The sequence below is a fragment of the Heloderma suspectum genome, chromosome 2 (genome assembly GCF_057233095.1).
Source record: "Heloderma suspectum isolate Gila_16-S chromosome 2, 16-S_ref, whole genome shotgun sequence".
In the NCBI taxonomy this organism is placed as follows: domain Eukaryota; kingdom Metazoa; phylum Chordata; class Lepidosauria; order Squamata; family Helodermatidae; genus Heloderma; species Heloderma suspectum.
Window position 1 is genome coordinate 142,777,607 of NC_139459.1, and position 21,422 is coordinate 142,799,028.

General features: G+C 45.3%; 1 protein-coding gene and 1 pseudogene across 3 annotated transcripts in view; both read right to left on the reverse strand.

The window, feature by feature from the left end:
• Nucleotides 1-3,044, reverse strand: part of CASP2 (caspase 2) — a 31,572-nt gene extending 28,528 nt beyond the window's left edge. For both annotated transcript variants that reach the window (XM_084835118.1, XM_084835117.1), the window contains exon 1: nucleotides 2,878-3,044. The gene's annotated coding sequence lies outside the window, so the exon portion shown is untranslated. The remainder of the gene's footprint in view (nucleotides 1-2,877) is intronic.
• Nucleotides 1-21,422, reverse strand: part of LOC146352896 (protein CFDP2 pseudogene) — a 1,048,348-nt pseudogene that overhangs the window by 50,585 nt on the left and 976,341 nt on the right. The gene's annotated exons all lie outside the window — the stretch shown is intronic.

The window sequence follows — 21,422 nt, forward strand, 5'->3', positions numbered from 1 at the left end:
CGAAATCAGATTGATTATGTCCTTTGCAGCCAAAGATGGAGAAGCTCCATACAGTCAGTAAAAACAAGACCTGGAGCTGACTGTGGCTCAGATCATGAGCTGCTTCTTGCAAAATTTCGGCTTAAATTGAAGAACATAGGGAAAACCACTAAACCATTCAGGTATGACCTAAATCATATCCCTTATGAATATACAGTGGAGGTGACAAACAGATTTAAGGGATTAGACCTGATAGACAGAGTGCCTGAGGAACTATGGATGGAGGTCCGTAACATTGTTCAGGAGGCAGCAACTCAATCCATCCCAAAGAAAAAGAAATCCAAGAAAGCAAAGTGGCTGTCTGATGAGGCTTTACAAGTAGCTGAGGAAAGAAGGGAAGCGAAAAGCAAGGGAGAAAGGGGAAGATATATCCAACTGAATGCAGAGTTCCAGAGAATAGCAAGGAGAGACAAGACAAGAAGGCCTTCTTAAATGAACAATGCAAAGAAGTGGAGGAAAACAATAGAATGGGAAAGACTAGAGATCTCTTCAAGAAAATCGGAGATCTCAAGGGAACGTTTTGTGCAAAGACGGGCATGATAAAGGACAAAGAAGGCAGGGACCTAACAGAAGCAGATGAGATTAAGAGGTGGAAAGAATACACAGAAGAACTATACAGGAAAGATCTGAATGTCCCTGATAGCCATGATAGTGCGGTCACTGAACTTGAGCCGGACATCCTCGAGAGTGAAGTCAAGTGGGCCTTAGGAAGCATTAGTAACAACAAAGCTAGCGGAGATGACAGTATTCCAGCTGAGCTATTTAAAATCCTAAAAGACGATGCTGTTAAAGTGCTGCGCCCAATATGCCAACAAATTTGGAACACTCAACAGTGGCCACAAGACTGGAAAAGGTCAGTTTACATTCCAATTCCAAAGAAGGGCAATGCCAAAGAGTGTTCAAACTACCGTACAATTGTGCTCATTTCACATGCCAGTAAGGTTATGCTCAAAATCCTACAAGCTAGGCTTCAGCAGTATGTGAACCGAGAACTACTGGAAGTAAAAGCTGGGTTTCGAAGAGGCAGAGGAACTAGAGATCAAATTGCCAACATTTGCTGGATCATGGAGAAAGCAAGAGAATTCCAGAAAAACATCTATTTCTGCTTCATTGACTATGATAAAGCCTTTGTGTGGATCACAACAAACTGTGGCAAATTCTTAAAGAGATGGGAGTATCAGACCACCTTACCTGTCTCCTGAGAAATCTGCACGAGGGTCAAGAAGCAACAGTAAGAACCAGGCATGGAACAACCGAGTGGTTCAAAATTGGGAAAGGAATACAATAAGGTTGCATATTGTCGCCCTGCTTATTTAACTTATATGCAGAGTATATCATGAGAAACGCCGGGTTGGATGAATCACAGGTCGGAATTAAGATTGCCGGGAGAATTATTAACAACCTCAGTTACGCAGACGATACCACCCTAATGGCAGAAAGCAAAGAAGATCTAAAGAGCCTCTTGTTGAGGGTGGAAGTGGAGAGTGCAAAAGCTGGTCTGAAACTCAACATTAAAAAAAAACTAAGATCATGTCATCTGGCCCCATCACTTCCTGGCATATAGAAGGGGAAGAAATGGAAGTAGTGACAGATTTTATTTTCTTGGGCTCCAAGATCACCACAGACAGTGACTGTAGCCATGAAATCAAAAGACGCTTGCTCCTTGGGAGGAAAGCTATGGCAAACCTAGACAGCATAGTAAGAAGCAGAGACATCACCTTGCCGACAAAGGTCATATAATCAAAGCTATGGTTTTCCCAGTAGTAATGTATGGCTGTGAGAGCTGGACTGTAAGGAAGACTGAGCACCGAAGAATTGATGCTTTCGAACTGTGGTGCTGGAGAAGACTCTTACGAGTCCCCTGGACTGCAAGGAGGTCAAATCAGTCCATCCTAAAGGAAATCAACCCTGAGTGCTCATTGGAAGGACAGATAATGAAGCTGAAGCTCCAATATTTTGGCCACGTAATGCGAAGAGAAAACTCCCTGGAAAAGACCCTGATGCTGGGAAAGTTTGAAGGCAAAAGGAGAAGGGGACGGCAGAGGATGAGATGGCTAGACAGCATCACCCATGCAATGAATATGGACTTGAGCACACTCCGGGAGAGAGTGCAGGACAGGAAGGCCTGGCGTGCTATGGTCCATGGGGTCATGAAGAGTTGCACAAGACTTAACGAGTTAACGACTGAACAACAACAGTGGTGGGCGGCAGTATTGCAACCGAAACTCTCCCCACGACCTGAGTTCGATCCCAGCGGAAGCTGGCTCTCGGGTAGCTGGCTCAGGTCAACTCAGCCCTCCATCCTTCCGAGGTCGGTAAAATGTGTACCCAGCTTGCTGGGGGAAAGGTAGTCGCGACTGGGGAAGGCAATGGCAAACCACCCCGCTACAGCCTGCCATGAAAACGCCAGCACAAGCGGCCTCCCTGTAGGAGTCAGCAATGACTCGGTGCTTGCACAGGAGGAACCTTTCGTATACGGATTACAATAAAATAAGGTCTATGAACGCTGAAAAAGCGCTAGATAAACTATTATCCATGGCCCTGTTCTGCATTCTTAGTAAGATACCAGTTGTTGAGAGCAACGAGAGAGGAAGCAGAAATTGTCTGAGGGGAAACTAGGCCATCAGTGCCCACAAGAAAATGTGAAAGGGCCTGACGGGAAACCCAGCGCCGCTGGGACACTCCCCCCGCACCCCGCTTATTCAACAGGCCGTTATTGGGCGTCCCCCTGCGTCCCTCCTCCCCCGAGGAAGCAGGCCTGTTACGCCCCATCCACCCGCACCCCGCGGGACGGGGAAGAAGCTGGCCCACTTCCGAGGACGATCTGATTCTACTCACCCCCGTCCCTGCCTAAGAGGATCGCGGAGGGGAGCCACCCGCGCGCTCACATCCACCGCGAATGGCGCTTCCCCGCACTTCGCACAGCCGAGGCGGGAGGCCCGAGGGCGCAAGCGAGCCAAGGCGCTTTCCCGCCTAGAATTCCTTTTCTTTTGCCAACAGTCTACGAAATGGGGGGGGTGGGGCCGCGAAGGAGGCGAAGGCTCCCGATCACGTGGTCGCAATTCGACCCGTTGGGGGCGCGCCTGCGCGGAGCGGGCGCGCGAGCTCCTTCCTACGCAGGGCAAGCCACCGAGACGTTCTCCTCAAAACGACCTCAGGAAATAATCCGGTCTCTTGTGGCGCATGCGCCCTTTTTCGCTATAGCGCAGGATTCCGCTGGGTCCTCCTGCTGGACCGCCTCGCGCCGTCCTTTCCCCGCGCAGCGCTTAACCACGCAGCGCCGGCCTTGGGTTCCCTCTCTCGCCGCTGTAGCCCCGCGCAGAGCCGCTCCCTCGTGGTTTTGCCGTCAGCCACTAGGAAATACTCCCCAGTTCGGCTTCTGCTGACTCTTTACCTAGTCCATCACCTGAGATTAATTCCCAACTTCGCTAATATTCCTTTCTTTGTTGTTTATTCGGTCAGTCGCTTCCGACTCTTCGTGACTTCATGGACCAGCCCACGCCAGAGCTTCCTGTCGGCCGTCGCCACCCCCAGCTCCCCCAAGGTCGAGTCCGTCACCTCCAGAATACCACCCATCCATCTCGCCCTTGGTCGGCCCCTCTTCCTTTTGCCTTCCACTTTCCCTAGCATCAGCATCTTCTCCTGTCTTCTCATGATGTGGCAAAGTACTTCAGTTTTGCCTTTAATATCATTCCCTCAAGTGAGCAGTCTGGCTTTATTTCCTGGAGTATGGACTGGTTTGATCTTCTTGCAGTCCAAGGCACTCTCAGAATTTTCCTCCAGCACCACTGTTCAAAAGCATCTATCTTCCTTCGCTCAGCCTTCCTTATGGTCCAGCTCTCGCAGCCATAGGTTACTACAGGGAATACCATTGCTTTAACTATGCGGACCTTTGTTGTCAGTGTGATGTCTCCACTCTTAACTATTTTATCAAGATTTGTCACTGCTCTCCTCCCAAGAAGTAAACGTCTTCTGATTTCCTGGCTGCAGTCAGCGTCTGCAATAATCTTTGTGCCTAGAAAGACAAAGTCTGTCACTGCCTCCACGTTTTCTCCCTCTATTTGCCAGTTATCAATCAAGCTGGTTGCCATAATCTTGGGTTTTTTGAGGTTTAAATAAAACAGACCACCATGTTTCTCCTGCTCTTTCCTTCTGCAGTTACATGGGTTGGAGACATTGCCTAGTAGCTGCTAAACTTTATTATTAGAATTTCATGGGAGAACAACCATTATCCCTTTGTCCCAATCTTCTGAGAACTTGAAAGCTTACTACTTTCTGAATATATATATATATATATTTGTGGTTGTTGTTGTTCAGTCGTGTCCGACTCTTCGTGACCCCATGGACCATAGCACGCCAGGCCTTCCTGTTCTGTGTTCTCTCCCGGAGTGTGCTCAAGTTCATAGTCATTGCATCGGTGATACTATCTAGCCATCTCATCCTCTGCCGTCCCCTTCTCCTTTTGCCTTCAGTCTTTCCCAGCATCAGGGTCTTTTCAAGTGAGTTTTCTCTTCGCATTAGGTGGCCAAAATATTTGAGCTTCAGCTTCAGCATCTGCCCTTCCAATGAGCAGTCAGGGTTGATTTCCTTTAGGATGGACTGATTTGACCTCCTTGCAGTCCAGGGGACTCGTAAGAGTCTTCTCCAGCACCACAGTTCGAAAGCATCAATTCTTCGGCGCTCAGCCTTCCTTATAGTCCAGCTCTCACAGCCATCCATTACTACTGGGAAAACCATAGCTTTGATTAGACGGACCTTTGTCGGCAAGGTGATGTCTCTGCTTCTTACTATGCTGTCTAGGTTGGCCATAGCTTTCCTCCCAAGGAGCAAGCGTCTTTTAATTTCATGGCTACAGTCACCATCTGCGGTGATCTTGGAGCCCAAGAAAGTAAAATCTGTCACTGCTTCCATTTCTTCCCCTTCTATATGCCAGGAAGTGATGGGGCCAGATGCCATGATCTTAGTTTTTTTAATGTTGAGTTTCAAACCAGCTTTTGCACTCTCCTCTTTCACCCTCAACAAGAGGCTCTTGAGATCCTCTTCGCTTTCTGCCATTAGGGTGGTATCGTCTGCATATCGGAGGTTGTTGATAATTCTCCCGGCAATCTTAATTCCAACCTGTGATTCATCCAACCCGGCGTTTCTCATGATGTACTCTGCATATAAGTTAAATAAGCAGGGTGACAATATGCAGCCTTGTTGTACTCCTTTCCCAATTTTGAACCACTTGGTTGTTCCATGTCTGGTTCTCACTGTTGCTTCTTGATCCTCGTACAGGTTTCTCAGGAGATGGGTAAGGTGGTCTGGTACTCCCATCACTTTCAGAATTTGCCACAGTTTGTTGTGATCCACACAATCAAAGGCTTTAGCGTAGTCAATGAAGCAGAAATAGACGTTTTTCTGGAATTCTCTTGCTTTCTCCATGATCCAGCAAAAGTTGGCGATTTGATCTCTGGTTCCTCTGCCTCTTCGAAACCCAGCTTGTACTTCCGGTAGTTCTCGGTTCGCATACTGCTGAAGCCTAGCTTGTAGGATTTTGAGCATCACCTTGCTGGCATGTGAAATGAGCGCAATTGTGCGGTAGTTTGAACACTCTTTGGCGTTGCCCTTCTTTGGAATTGGAATGTAAACTGACCTTTTCCAGTCTTGCGGCCATTGTTGAGTGTTCCAGATTTGTTGGCATATTGAATGCAGCACTTTAACAGCATCATCTTTTAGGATTTTAAATAGCTCAGCTGGAACACTGTCATCTCCGCTAGCTTTGTTGTTACTAATGCTTCCTAAGGCCCACTTGACTTCACTCTCGAGGATGTCCGGCTCAAGTTCAGTGACCGTACTCTCCTGGCTATCAGGGACATTCAGATCTTTCCTGTATAGTTCTTCTGTGTATTCTTTCCACCTCTTAATCTCATCTGCTTCTGTTAGGTCCCTGCCTTCTTTGTCCTTTATCATGCCTGTCTTTGCACAAAACATTCCCTTGAGATCTCCAATTTTCTTGAAGAGATCTCTAGTCTTTCCCATGCTGTTGTTTTCCTCCATTTCTTTGCATTGTTCATTTAAGAAGGCCTTCTCGTCTCTCCTTGCAATTCTCTGGAACTCTGCATTCAGTTGGATATATCTTCCCCTTTCTCCCTTGCTTTTCGCTTCCCTTCTTTCCTCAGCTACTTGTAAAGCCTCCTGAGACAGCCACTTTGCCTTCTTGCATTTCTTTTTCTTTGGGATGGATTGAGTTGCTGCCTCCTGAACAATGTTATGGACCTCCGTCCATAGTTCCTCAGGCACTCTGTTTATCAGGTCTAATCCCTTAAATCTATTCCTTACCTCCACTGTATATTCATAAGGGATATGCTGAATGGTTTAGTGGTGTTCCCTACGTTCTTCAATTTCAGCCGAAATTTTGCAACAAGAAGTTCATGATCTGAGCCACAGTCAGCTCCTGGTCTTGTTTTTACTGACTGTATGGAGCTTCTCCATCTTTGGCTGCAAAGGACATAATCAATCTGATTTCGATATTGACCATCTGGTGATGTCCATGTGTAGAGTCGCCTCTTGTGCTGTTGGAAAAGAGTGTTTGCTATGATCAGCGTGTTCTCTTGGCAAAACTCTATTAGCCTTTGTCCTGCTTCATTTTGTATACCAAGGCCATGCCTGCCTGTTATCCCAGTGATTTCTTGACTTCCTACTTTAGCATTCCAATCCCCTATGATGAAGAGGATATCTTTTTTTGGTGATAGTTCTAGAAGGTGTTGTAGGTCTTCATAGAACCGATCAACCTCAGCTTCTTCGGCATCAGTGGTTGGGGCATAGACTTGAATTACTGTGATGTTGAATGGTTTGCCTTGGATTCGTACTGAGATCATTCTATCGTTTTTAAGATTGTACCCCAGTACTGCTTTTCCCACCCTTTTGTTGACTGTGAGTGCTACTCCATTTCTTCTAAGGGATTCTTGCCCACAGTAGTAGATATGATGGTCACCTGAATTAAATTCGCCCATGCCTGTCCATTTGAGTTCGCTGATTCCCAAGATGTCGATGTTCAATCTTGCCATCTCATGTTTGACCACCTCCAGCTTACCTTGATTCATTGATCTTACATTCCAGGTTCCTAAACAATATTGTTCTTTACAGCATCGGATTTTCTTTTCACCACCAGACACATCCACAGCTGAGTGTCCTTTCGGCTTTGGCCCAGCCGCTTCACTCTTTCTGGCGCTACTTGGAAATACCCTCTGCTCTTCCCCAGTAGTATATTGGACACCTTCCGACCTGAGGGGCTCATCTTCCGCCATCATCTCTTTTAGCCTTGTGATACGTTCCATGGGGTTTTCTTGGCAAGAATACTGGAGTGGGTTGCCATTTCCTTCTCCAGTGGACCACATTTTGTCAGAACTCTCTGCCATGACCTGTCCGTCTTGGGTGGCCCTGCACGGCATAGCTTATGGCTTCACTGAGTTACGCAAGCCCCTTCGCCGCAACAAATATATTTACGTACAGTACTGTGCAAAAGCCTTAGGCCACCACCAGCTTTGTTGTTTTAGCAAAGTGTTAATGACCATCCATAATTATTTTTCGGTCTCTGTATTAAGATACAAACAGAAAATACAGGAAATATGTACAGGCAAAAGTCAGTATTTAGTGTGACCTCCCTTGGCTCTAAGCACATCTTGAACTCTTTTGGGGAGACTGTCCTGAAGTTTTCTGAAGTAATCTTCTGGTATATTATACCAGGCTTCTTTCAGCACTTCCCAGAGTTCTTTAGGTGTAGGTTGTCTTTTATTTCTTTCTCTGTCCAGGTGATCCCATACTGCCTCTATAATATTCAGGTCTGGAATCTGTGGAGGCAAGTCAAAGACTGTCAAGTGTTTTATCAGCTGTTTTCCTCGCTAAATATGATTTCACTGCATTAGCAGTGTGCTTGGGATAGTTATCATGCTGAAAAATGAAACCATCCCCATTCAGGCGCTTTCCAGAAGGAATGGCATGATGAATTAAAACCGGTCTGTACTTTTCAGCATTCATGATCCTATCAATACGGACAAGATCGCCAACACCACTGGCAGAAATGCAGCCCCAAACCAGGACAGACCCTCCACCATGTTTCACTGAAGGCCGCAAGCACTCATTCGTCCATCTCCAGCTCTTCTTACATATTGTCGACAACTGGACCCCAAAATTTCAAACTTGGATTCATCACTCCATAATACTCTTTTCCACTGATCCTCATTCCAATCTTTGTGAGCTTTAGCATATCTTAGCCTTTTCACCCTGTTTCGCAAAAGTGGTTTCTTGGCTGCTACCCTTCCACGAAGACCATTCCTGGCCAGGCGCCTGCTGTTACTCTAGTGTAAGGGGAGGTCACACTAAATACTTTCCACTTTAGCCTATGGAAGCTGTTTTTTCTGATTTTTTTTTCTGTTGTTGAATACTGCATACAAATTTCCTGTATTTTCTGGTTGTATTCTAATGAAGAGACTGAGAAATAATTATATATGGTCATTATACCATTGCTAAAGCAACAAATCTAATGGTGGCCTAAGACTTATGCACAGTACTGTATATCTCCAGTGGGATCAGTTAACACAACAGAATGCATAGTTATTTAACTCCCTGATTATAACTACTGCAATATATAGAGGAGGGAGGAGACCAGGGCTGTAGAGAGGTAACCCAAGGCAATACATAGTCTTGGGCCCCCGTTACTGCAATGCCCTCCTCCAAATGCTATCAGTAGATGTTTAGACAGAAAAAGTTTACAACTCCCAGCATCCTCTGTCTAAACATGCATAGGATTGTGCCCTTCGTTACATAGAATATCATCATAAATGTATCATACATATTATATAGTTTAGTATGTGGCATTTAATGATGATAAATTCATAAATAATCATGAATGCCAATACACTAGTTAGGCAAATGGTTTGCCTATCAAGTGGTTCTGCATTCATAGTTATTAATGAATTTATCTACTTGCTCTAACCTACTTTGAATGCAAAAGGGGTAAACTCACAATCCTGAAGCCTTCATAATACCTATAATCATTATTTACAATTATTAAAAATATGTACAGAAATAATCAAAATTTGCATAATTTCCTTTTATTAAAATAATGAATTATCTACTAGTTAAACAAGTAACCTACTTGAATGAATTATTCCTTGCTTTCGTTTTGGCAAACTTACCAATTATGGGTGCAATCCTATGCAGGTTTAGACAGAAAAAAAGTTCTACAACTCCCAGCATTCCCAAACCAGCCATGCTGGCTGGGGCATGCTGGGAATTGTAGGACCTTTTTTCTGTCTAATCATGCTGTTAAGGACCAAGGCAAATTAATCTGAACAGTCAGAAATGTATTAAAGCTCATCACGGCCGTGGGAGAGACAGCCCACACTGTGTCTCCCTAAAAAAAGAAAACAGGATGCATTTATACAGACTGAAAGTTGGAGAACAAAGAAAACACACTACGCATGCTCAGAAACCAATTAGTACTCAGCACAGTCTTATCAGCACAGCAGCCTTCTTATCTTTAGGGATGAGTCACTTTGGTGGATAAGAATAACTTGCTTATGAGCAAGTTCCAATTACCTTCTCGTGGTCAGACGCATACATACACACTCAGTCCTATCAGGCACCTCGCCTGAACCAAACTACTTACAAGGCCTAGTCAGGCCTACTTTCACAACCCCCCCTTTAAGCCTATAGACATACCATCTATGTTTTTATTATCAGTTGTTCAATCTCTTTACCTCTCTCTTCACATTTCTCTTTGTATTCTACTGACCATCTGGTGCAGTTCAGCTTTCTGTATAGTTTTAGTAAGGAATTTGATAGAAAATTTAATCAAAGCAATGATCACATGGAACAAAACAATAGAAACAACAATTATGCTTATTACATTGCACATCTTGCTAGGTGGCTGTTTCTGGTAGATCTAGGTAATAGAGTTTAATCATTTTAGTCTCATTTTGTGGAATTGGGATCATTGGTATGCCTCTGTGAGCATGGGCTGGCACATGGCTGCAGATCTAGCAGTTGGATACATTCAAGTCTACTTGAATTTGGTTCACTACTTTCAGGAAAGTGTTCTTTGCTTTCATGCAACTGAAGATGTCAAGCAGGAGTAGGATGCAGGTGGGCCACATCATGAGAATGTGCCTCTGGTGGATGCTGAGACGACTTACTTCACTAACAGGAGCTAGGCTCACTGCTAGGCTTATGCTCACCTCCCCAGCAAATGCTTGGCTCACTACTGGTCCTTTAGAGGTGGCTATTTTGTAATCCAGAGGAAGCCAAAGTGCCAAAAGTTTAGGAAGATCTCCCACAATAGCAGGAAAAAGGGCAACACAATGACAACCAGAGATGTTATTCTCTTTCTGGGTCCAAAATGATTCAGAGGGCTGATGAACTCTGTGTTAGGGCACATGCAGAGTGCTCATTGGAAGGGCAGATGCTGAAGCTGAAGCTCAGATATTTTGGCCACCTAATGTGAAGAGAAAACTCCCTGGAAAAGACCCTGATGCTGGGAAAGACTGAAGGCAAAAGGAGAAGGGGACGGCAGAGGATGAGATGGCTAGATAGCATCACCGATGCAATGAATATGAACCTGAGCACGCTCCGGGAGAGAGCGCAGGACAGGAAGGCCTGGCATGCTATGGTCCATGGGGTCACGAAGAGTTGGACACGACTGAACAACAACAACAACAAAGCGTTGTCTGGTTCTGGGGTACGTCATCTCCGGGGGGCAACACTTCCTTGCAGTGTAGCAGAAATCAGAGTCAGAGAGACCACGGAGTAAAGAAAAATGAGTATTCTTTATTTAACGCGCGGGCTTAAGGCTGGAATCTTTTCCAAAGAGCCAAAAGCCCCGAGGCATAGCCACACATTACTTTTATAGAGATGATGACACACAAGCGACCCTTTCTCCCACTCCCTCTCCTGTGGTTTTACAGTTGGTATAGTTGTTTATAGTACAGGAAATGGGCCATAGGACATTCTATCTTGAGAACAAGGATACAGTCTTGCAGTAAGCAAAAAGGCAAAATCGTGACTGTGTTGTGCAATTCGTCTTGCTGACAGGGGAAGTCTCTACATTGCTGTTCCTGCCAAACTATGCTAGCTCAGCAGGAACATGAGACCACTTAGTCTGACCCCCGACATGGCTGCTACATTCCCCCCTTAAATGCATAACTTTATTACAATTATAGCATTTCATTACACAAGTAGACATCTCGGTTGGCAAGGCATAACACAGGATTTTTATGGCAACTTTCTTATTCAATATCTTGTTGAGCTATTAAAGCATAGCGGGCGGCTGTTTTTGTGGCTGAGGCAATAAACAGATTGTTTAAGCAACGCATAAACCAGGGGATGCAGAGGCATAACAGTACCCCTACCACTGCTACTGGTAAAATCAGAACAAATAATGCTTTGAGCCAGCTGAGATCTGGAAGCCAAGAGGTCAACCAGTCGAGCCAATTATGTTGCTCTATTTTGATGTCAGTGACTATTTGGTGCAGTTTGTTGATCTGTTCATCTACAGCATTGCCATTATCAGTTAAGTTAAAGCAACAGAGCTTTTGGTGTGTCTCACAACCCAAATGATGAAGAAGGAAGAGGTAATCTATACTAGCTCTGTTTTCTAGAACCGCACCTCTTAGATCACGCAACTCTTTATTTAACAATGACAATGCTCGTGAGGTGGCATTTATGCTTTTGGCTAAGCTGCAAGCTAACCGGTTGATCTCCAGACCATCAGCCAAGGCTAAACCTGGAACCCCAACCAGTGACATTGCTAAGGCCAATTTTTCTGAGTCAGAATATAACTGCACATGACTATTACAATTTTTAGTTAGTTGGAGTGCTCGAGGCTGCCGTCGACGGATTTTCTCGGGCCACAGGGGAAGAATTGGCACCAGGCGGCTGAGGCAACATGGGTGGTTATTAGACAAGTTGGCAAGAATGAATGACCAAGTGCGGGAACTACATGTCTAAAACCATCCATGAGGCAAAAGTATGTGGACATCATTAAAAGATATGTTTTGAATTTTATTACAGTGGAAGGGGGCCAGGGATAGCTTTATATTTTCTGGAAAATTTTTGACAATCAAGCATTCGTGCACACGTAGTATTTGTTTCAGCAACGATGGGGATGCGTAGAGTGAACTCTGTAGGGGGTAGGATCTTTGCAACCACGCCCCAATTAGCATTTTGGGAATAAGTTAAACTTACACCATAAACTCTTAACATGGTATCTTTTTGAATTTTCCCAGGATGTCTACAGACAGGTATTAGGCAAGAGCTAATAAGCCTGTTTGCAGGTATATCTTTTGGTAAACAAAAATACTTTATCCCAGTGATGTTAGCTAAGTGAAGCCAGTAATTATCAGCAAATTGCTGGGACAAACTACCTTCTCCAGGGGCAGGCCCCCCTTTTTGCACCTTATTAAGGAAACACAATGCAACACTACTAACACTACAACACTCATGTTTGATCTTCTTTGGGATCTGACCGTACGCCGGGCAGCTATTCACCTGGCAAGCTGCAGTAGGGTCTAGTCCCCTTCTTCAATTCTCCAGTTGCAGGTCTGACCGTACACAGGGTGTGTCCACAGTAAGGTCTAGCCTGAGTCTTCTTACTGCTTTTTCAGAATGATTTTTAAAGGATTTTTAGGATGTCTGTTTACAGTCCATTCCCCTCCTTTCGCTCTCTTGACTCGTGTTTAATGTACACGAGTTCATAGCTGTGGGGGTGGAAAGTATAACAGTTTTTGGTCCTCTCCATCTGGGAGTCAAAGGGTCATTTTTCCCTCTTTAACTCATACTTTATCTCCTGGTTGGAAAGGATGAATCTCTGTAATGGGAATTGGGGCTTATTTTCTAAGACAAAGTGATGCTGGGCTTGAAGAACTTTGCCCAGTGTTTGGACTTCTTGTTTAAGGCTAACGTTTGCTTGCTCTTGATGCTGCTCCAGTGTCAATTATGAAGTCAATGTCATGGCCCCTCACAGTGGCAGTGACTAGGGGCTTCCCAGGGCTGAGATTAAGGGGGCCCGGTCTGTCTTATTTAAGACTTTTGGCTTTAGCCACTTTAATGAAGGGGGCTTCTTTATACATTTTTATAGACCCCTGCTTTCCAGTTTGGTTTCTAACTAAGCTGTCTCCTCCCTCGCCCGTTCTGGCCCCTTTTGTTTTCTCTTTCATGTATTTGATTTATTTCATTTGGGCATTTACGCCACCAATGTCCATTTTGTCCGCACTGGGCACACTGTTTTTTTTCTTAAGAATCTTCTGCCTCTGCCGGGTCTTTTTCATTTCTTCGTCTACGTTTTCTTGGGCCTCTGGGTCGAGGGGGCATACTGGCAATAGGCATTTAAAAGACGCTCCAAGTACGCTCTGGGGGCTTCGGTGGCACCTTGCAGCACTTTAGACACTTTGGTTATATTAACTGACTTTTTCATACTTGCTGTCATGGCTTCTAACAGCAGGGTTTGATACTGGGTGAGGCGCTTTAGCCCCGCTTGTGTGTTGGGAGAGAGAAACCTCTCTCCCTCTCTTGCTTTTTCTCTCTTTTGCTGATCTGCCTGTATTGCAGATCATGTTTCAAACTTTTTATATAAAACTTTCCGCTCTATGCACCAGCCTTGTCTTTTTGCAAGTTAAACTCACTTACTTAAACTTTTCTGCCCTACACTAGTCTCAATGACACACATTTGGGATAGGCTGTTCTTCTCTTTCTAGTTACATTTTTTTTTTTTATCTTAAAGAACTATTACATTATTGTGGCTACTTTATCCCAGGTAATAAGCTTCAGGCACAATCAGCTGCTTTTAATTTACCCTGGGGGCAACTATGGCCACGCTTCTTTTCTACAAATGTTTTCTCTCTTTGCTTCTTGCCTCCTTTTTCTTCTTCTTTTTTCTTCTCTGTCTTCTACTTTCTCTATTCCTTCTTTTCTACTTGCCTTTGTCTTTCTCCTTGTCATCCATTGGGAACCACACTTAGTATTATTTGGAGTTGCAACTAACACTAATCTGCAAATATCACATATATTTTATGATATTTAAGAAATCATAAAATATACACAACAAACTTTTTCTGCAATTTAACACAATGAATGGAAAACACTTTTTGCATGGTAAGGCATGATGGAGCAGATCCAGCAATTATACTGCTCTTCTGGCTGAAAGCTCAGGGCCCATTAAAATCAAGGGACGGGCATACTCACACACGCAAAGAGTTTTAGGTCACCATTTTTGCATCGGCAACTCTATGCTGCATGAGTTCTGGCAGAAGGAAATCTAAAAGTTATAGATCAAACTTAGCCTGCTGTACACTGAGCTGACTACAAACACAGACACACGGTCTACAGCAATGAGAGTTCAAGTTTATGAGAAGCTTCACAGCACTGTCCATGGAAAGTCTTTGACAATTCAAAATTTTAGTCCATGTGCAGAGTGTCTCTAAAAAGCCCAGACGATGGAGCCAAACAGAGAAGGCTCTGGGCAATGAAGATGAGATGTTTCCAGCAACGGCTCCCCACTTTTGCATCAGTTTAAAAAAGGGGAAGTGTGGCCCTACACCCCTTCTGACAGACAAGGGTCTTTAACTTTTTAGCAAGGCCTCTGTCTAAACAGAATGGCACAGCTCAGCTCTCTAGCCGTGACGCTTTAACCTGGGCAACTCCTCTGTAAATTTTATTTTACTTCCGTCAGGTTCTCACAGACATCTTTTCTAGCTTCTCTGCCTGCCAAGGCCAGACCAGCTAGGGAGTTGGGTGACTCTCCCTGGCTCTGAGAACGCTGATGGAGATAAGCTCATACAGACTTTGACATTTTAAAAACTTACTCTTTTTTCTCTTTCCTTTAATCCGGTACACGAAAGCAAAGTGCCGAAACTCTGGACACTGGGGGGGTGATGGGCATCGCCTTATACTTGCATTTTTTTCAGGCAGCCATTAATCTTCGGGGAGGCGGTGGGGTGATTTGCAGGACTTTAAAGGCAAGCTTCCCAGTTTGTTTGTATTTGTAAATCCCAAGCTTAAAACAGGACACGATGAGGTACAGGGCAGCCAAATCTTTGCTTTGGCACGGGCAACAAATAACTCAGGTTAGCTTTCTTCGCTGGGGTCTCAAACAGGAAAACAGTCTTAATTTAAAGTTGTAACATCACTGACAGCGTCAGCCAGCCAGCTACACAGATTTCACTGTTTTTCAAGACAGTTACTCCAATATCTTCTTTTCTTCTCAATCAGGTTGGGTCTCCCAGCTTACACAGTTTATTGCAGCTTCCAGGAGCATGGTAGTAGCGTGATTTTGGCTTGGCCAGGAACATGCTGTCTGGTTTCTCGGTCTCTTCAGCACACACACTCAGGCAGTGTAACACTGGACACTCAAATCAGTGAGATTTCTTCATTGCAGGGAATCCCATGGCAAAAGCTTAATGGTTACGCTCTTCAGAAATCATATAGCTGATGGTCTACAGGCTCTATGAAATTCTAGGACAGTTCAAAGCTAAACACGGCTACCTTGACAGAGATCTTCATCATGGTCTCTCCGCTTCGTTCTGCCTTGGGACCGTCCTATGGGTATGGCACACTTTCCACTCAAAGAGGGGTCTAGCCTGTGCCCTGGGGGCTGATTCTTCACCTTTATTTCATTTTGCGCCTTCATCTTCTGGGTCTTCATTTTCAGTTTCCATTTCTTAGGGATTTCATCTCAATTAGGCGAGGTGATGATGTGGCACAACTCAGAACGTTGTGGGCAATTCTCCTGCTGCCCTCCCGGCGCACTAGGCTAATGGTTACTTCTTCAGCCTCACACTCCCACGCTTCATCAAAAGTCAGGCTGTCTTGCAACATTTCTCTGATTAACAGCCTCAGATCTTGTTCTTTTTTTTTTTTCTCTCAGCTCGACCTTGAGCTTTTTTGCTATTTCCTCTCTCTATTCTGAATCCTTTTTAAAAAATCTTTTTCCTTTTTTTTGTCTTGCTTCCCCCACCTCCCATAGCCTCTCTCCTAAGATAAAGACAGACACAAGGAGGGAAAGGGGATTGGTCAGCGAGTAAGGGGTCTCACTGGCCGACACAAAAGGAATTTCACAACACGCACTTTGCTACTGGCCTGGGCACCCGGACGGTCAATGGTATGCATCAGAAACCGCAGTAGCCACTCACACCATCATCAATCTCTCCACTGCATCCAGATGTCCCTGCCACCCACTTTTCCCACTTTTCACCAGAGCGGAAAGCGGCTTCCCCAGCTTCCTCAGCTTCCTACTGAGTACTGGCGTGCTGGGTACTGGCGCCTGCTCGGGGGTGTGATCAGGCCCCCCTTCTACTCGCAAGGAGTAGGTTCTTTTCGTATACGTATACTAACACTGACCTTCTTCATAAGGCGGGGCCCTCTTTTTTTCTGCCCAGTGGCCTTTCTCCCTAAAGGCGGGGCCCACTTTTACTCCATACTTGCCTTACTCCTGAAGGCTTCCAATGTGGGTTTCAACTCAATTGCAGCTGCGATACAGGCAGGGCTCAAGTTCCTTTCTCCGCTTCCCAAGGTTCTCTTGCTGCTCGCTGCCGTTTGGGCGATCCCGGCGCAGGCTCCCTCCCATTTACCCGACAAAAAGGTCGGTGGCGCCAAGAAAGGGAGGCGTGCGCCGAGCTCTCCCTCCCGGTGCGGCGATAAAGAGCAGGCAACTGCCACCTCTCTGTCTCAGAGCCTGCCACATCCGAGTCACGGCACCATTTATGTAGCAGAAATCAGAGTCAGAGAGACCACGGAGTAAAGAAAAATGAGTATTCTTTATTTAACGTGCAGGCTTAAGGCTGGAATCTTTTCCAAAGAGCCAAAAGCCCCGAGGCATAGCCACACATTACTTTTATAGAGATGATGACACACAAGCGACCCTTTCTCCCACTCCCTCTCCTGTGGTTTTACAGTTGGTATAGTTGTTTATAGTACAGGAAATGGGCCATAGGACATTCTATCTTGAGAACAAGTATACAGTCTTGCAGTAAGCAAAAAGGCAAAATCATGACTGTGTTGTGCAATTCGGCTTGCTGACAGGGGAAGTCTCTACATTGCTGTTCCTGCCAAACTATGCTAGCTCAGCAAGAACATGAGACCACTTAGTCTGACCCCCGACATGGCTGCTACAGCAGTGGGATGCAGGGATCCAAGTAGGCTGTCTTTGCAGCTTCACAACAGTGTGGGTGATCAACAGCACCTGTTGAGATCTTTTCCCATGAGGCTCAAGGGAAGACTTCTTCTGACGGACTTTGATGTAGACTCAATCTCTAGGCTACAGGTTGTGACACTGTATCGTAGGAATGTCTAGAAGCACTTTTTAACCTGTGAATGGAAAGCCTTCACACACTTCATTAATGCTTGGCAATAGTTCAACATAGTCTCATCCCTTAAATGCAAGTTAGTAAGATGTTCTTTAATAGGTGCTGAAGACTGGAGTCTTATGGGCTTCTTTATAAGGATCTCATGGGCACTGAGCACAGTTTGTCAATGTGAAGTGGCACGCATGTTTATCAGGGCCAATGATAGAGCATCTGGCCATTTAAGTCCAGTTTTAGCACAGATTTCAGCTAATTTGATGGATAAATGGCTCAACAACACTACAAGCAAGAAGGATCTTGGAATTGTTGTCGATCACAAGCTGAATAAGAGCCAACAATGTGATGTGGCTGCAAAAAAAGGCAAATGCTCTTTTGGGCTGCATTAAGAGAAGCATAGCTTCCGAATCCCAGGAAGTACTAGTTCCCCTCTACTCAGCACTGGTTAGGCCTCATCTGGAGTACTGTGTCCAGTTCTGGGCACTGCACTTTCAGAAGGATGCAGACAAGCTGGAGAGGGTCCAGAGGAGGGCAACAAAGATGATCAGGGGACTGGAAACAAAGCCTATGAAGACAGACTGAAAGAACTGGGCATGTTTAGCCTTGAGAAGAGAAGACTGAGGGGAGATATGATAGCACTCTTCAAGTACTTAAAAGGTGGTCACAGAGAGGAAGGCCAGGATCTCTTCTCGATCATGCCAGAATGCAGGACTTGGAATAATGGGCTCAAGTTGCAGGAAGCCAGATTCTGGCTGAACATCAGGAAAAACTTCCTGACTGTTAGAGCAATACGACAATGGAACCCATTACCTAGGGAGGTGGTGGGCTCTCCCACGCTGGAGGCATTCAAGAGGAGGCTGGACAGCCATCTATCGGGGATGCTGTGACTTGGATTCCTGCATTGAGCAGGGGATTGGACTCGATGGTCTTGTAGGCTCCTTCCAACCCTACTATTCTTTGATTCTAAGACTTCATTCTTTTTTTTTCTACTGAGAAGCGCAAAGAAGCTCCTTCCCCATTTCTTTGTATAATCTCAACCGTTAGGGTTCAGAGGCTTGACCATATAAGGTTAGGACTATTGTTATTAGCGTGACCAGAATGACTCCATCTTTGTTCGTTATATAACTTTAGCTAAGACTGATGGGATTGTTATACTGTTTATGCATTTTTGCTGTCACAATAGCAAGACATGTTCCAAGAAATAAACTGCTTGAGTGAGAACATGTAACCCCCCCCCCCCCGGAGTGTGCATCAGATAACCACATGTCTTGGGCTTATGGCCAAGTTGAGAAAAGTCTGCCTAACAGTTTGTAATACCTGCTAAGTGTTAAAGTAACAGTTCTGTTTACTGCACAGTATATCAAAAGGTAGTCTATGCAGCAGTGTGGAAAATTACTGATGCATGCGTGCTTTTGCCTATGTAACTCCAGCTAGCTATAAAAGACCAGCCTGAGGTTTCCTTGGGGCTGGAGTATATTTTCTTGTACTCAGCCTTGCTGCAGCAATAAAGCAGCACTGGATTCTTACCCGGTGTCTATGGCTTTATAGGACCCGCGCTAGACACGACCTACGGGGGTCATTTTACCCTCTTACCACAATTGGTGAGCTAGTCAGGAGTCAGTCTAGTTGTTGGTGTTCGGGTCTCCCGGAGAACAACCGCCCTGCCGGCACTAGGTGAGTTACACCTTGGGGTGTTTTGCGTTCTGGGAGGGACCAGGGCGACCTTCAATAAGGCTGGGCTCTCGTATAAGGGTAAGGCCAACAGATAGAGGTAAGTGAATTCACATCGGACTGTGTTAAAAGGTATACATGTCCGAAGGGGCATCCACCGTGCTCCAATTTGGGACTGGGTTGAAAGGTATACCCGTCCAAGGACTGTGTTGAAAGGTAGACACGTCCAAAAGGAAAATTGGAGTAAGGTCGGAATCATGGGTGCAAGAAAAAGTGTACCTACAGGTTCACCATTAGATGTCATGTTAACTTCTGTAGATATACTGCTTAAAATGTTTAAGAAAAGATTGTGTTTGTTGTGCACTGAGAAATGGCCTGTAATGTTTTACACCTGGCCAAAATGAGGATCCTTTAACTAGAACATTTTAAAAGATCTGATAAATGTATTGGAAGACAAATTTCCTGGCCAGATGGATTATTGGTACCTGTGGGCGAATGAAGCCTACCACAGGATACATCCCAGCTTTGTTCCAAAAGTAGCTACTGCCTGTCCCCCATATTGTGATGCAGAAAAAGCTGCTGGAGTTTTTCTATTGGTGATTAAAGAACATACTGTAGTAATTCAGCACAGACAGCCTGGAGATCAGGCTTAAGGCATTCAACTGGTTCACCCCGTGACTGCTCACATTCCCCATTATCAACATGTTTCATTTAAGCCAAAAGACCTGGTATTTGGGGGGCAAAATACACCGTAGATAAAAGAGGATCCTGAAGGATTCCCCCAGCAGGTTGCATTTATTTTAATAACTCATAGCCCTATTATTCCAAATTGTACACAATTTTTTAAAGTTCTTTTGACACCAGCCCAATTTGTCGAATTCAGAAGGCGACTTAGTGAGTCCCTTTGGCTGAACCCCCTGGGAGCAGCTACTTAACTTGTGATAAATGTGTGGTTTTTTTTATCCACCCCCGGATCTGAATTTTAATGATCCTCCTCATAGAACGGTACTTCATCAGTACCATACCCAAGTGAGAGAAGTGTTGTAATACATGGGGCAGAGAACTGTCAACTGGGCAAAAGTGAAGGGGGACTATGCAATTGGCAACTGAGTCTCCAGCTGAGTTTTTTTACTGAGCTGTCACAGGCTATCCAAATGTTTGGAGGAGGAATTAATGTTGATGCTCAAGAGAATAAGGCATTGATTGTTGGATTGTTTGAAGATCAGTCAGCTTCAGATATTAAAAAATATTTTGTGAAGCACTTGCCTAGTTGGCAAGGGAGGACAGCCGAAGAAATTTTGGGTGTGTCAGCGCATGTGTTTAATGGCAGAGAAGGGGAAGAAAGAGAGGCGTAAGGAAGTGGAACCTGATGCAAAGATGTTGGCAGTTGGGTTAAGCAAAAGTGACTTTCTCAGCCGCAGATGAGAAAGGGGTAGAGGTGGCCCAGGAAAGGGGTAGAGGTGGCCCATTTGGGTATTTGAAACAAAGAGATATGAGAAATGTGTGTCATGTTTATGAACAAGAAAGACATTGGAAAAATGACTGCTGGATGAGAGAGCAAGGCACTAATAGAGGCAGAGACCAGGCAGCCTATCAAGGGTTGGAAACGGATGAAAGGCAGCAGACTCAATGACGTGAAGACGGAGATTTTAGTGAAAGATTGCAGGTAGTTGAAAATCCTTCCCCCAACATTTGGAAGCTAAAAAAATAAACCTTTTCTCACTTTGACCATTGACAGACAGCCGCCCTTAGGGATGGCGGAGAATTTCTCCCCGAAACTTCGGGGGGCCGAGCGCCAACGTGTTCGGCCCCCCGAACAAGTTTCGGGGAGAAATCCTCCGCCCTCCCCCCCCGGGACGGGACTTACCTTCCCTGAATGTCCCTCCCGGCGGCGGGTCCGGCTGGCGGTTCGTCCGGTGTTCGAGCGGGGCGGGAGCGGCAGCCGGTCTTTCGACCGGCTGCCGCCCCCGCCATTGCAATGAAAGAAAAAAAAAACACGTCCCCTGATAGGCTACGTGACGATTCACGTAGCCTATCACGGCAAGATTTGCAAAGTCAGCCGTGATAGGCTACGTGAATCGTCACGTAGCCTATCACGGGTGACTTAAAAAAAAAAAAGCGCGTACGCGAATGGCGGCCCCCATAGGGAGCCGCCATTCGCGTTCCTTATTTAGTTGCTGTAGTCTACGTCAATGTTTACATAGACTACGGTGAAAATAAGGGCAACGCTATTTGCGTTGCCCTTATTTTCGCCGTAGTCTACGTAAACATTGATGTAGACTACAGCAACTAAATAAGGAACGCGAATGGCGGCTCCCTATGGGGGCCGCCATTCGCGTACGCGCTTTTTTTTTTTTTTAAACTCACCCGTGATAGGCT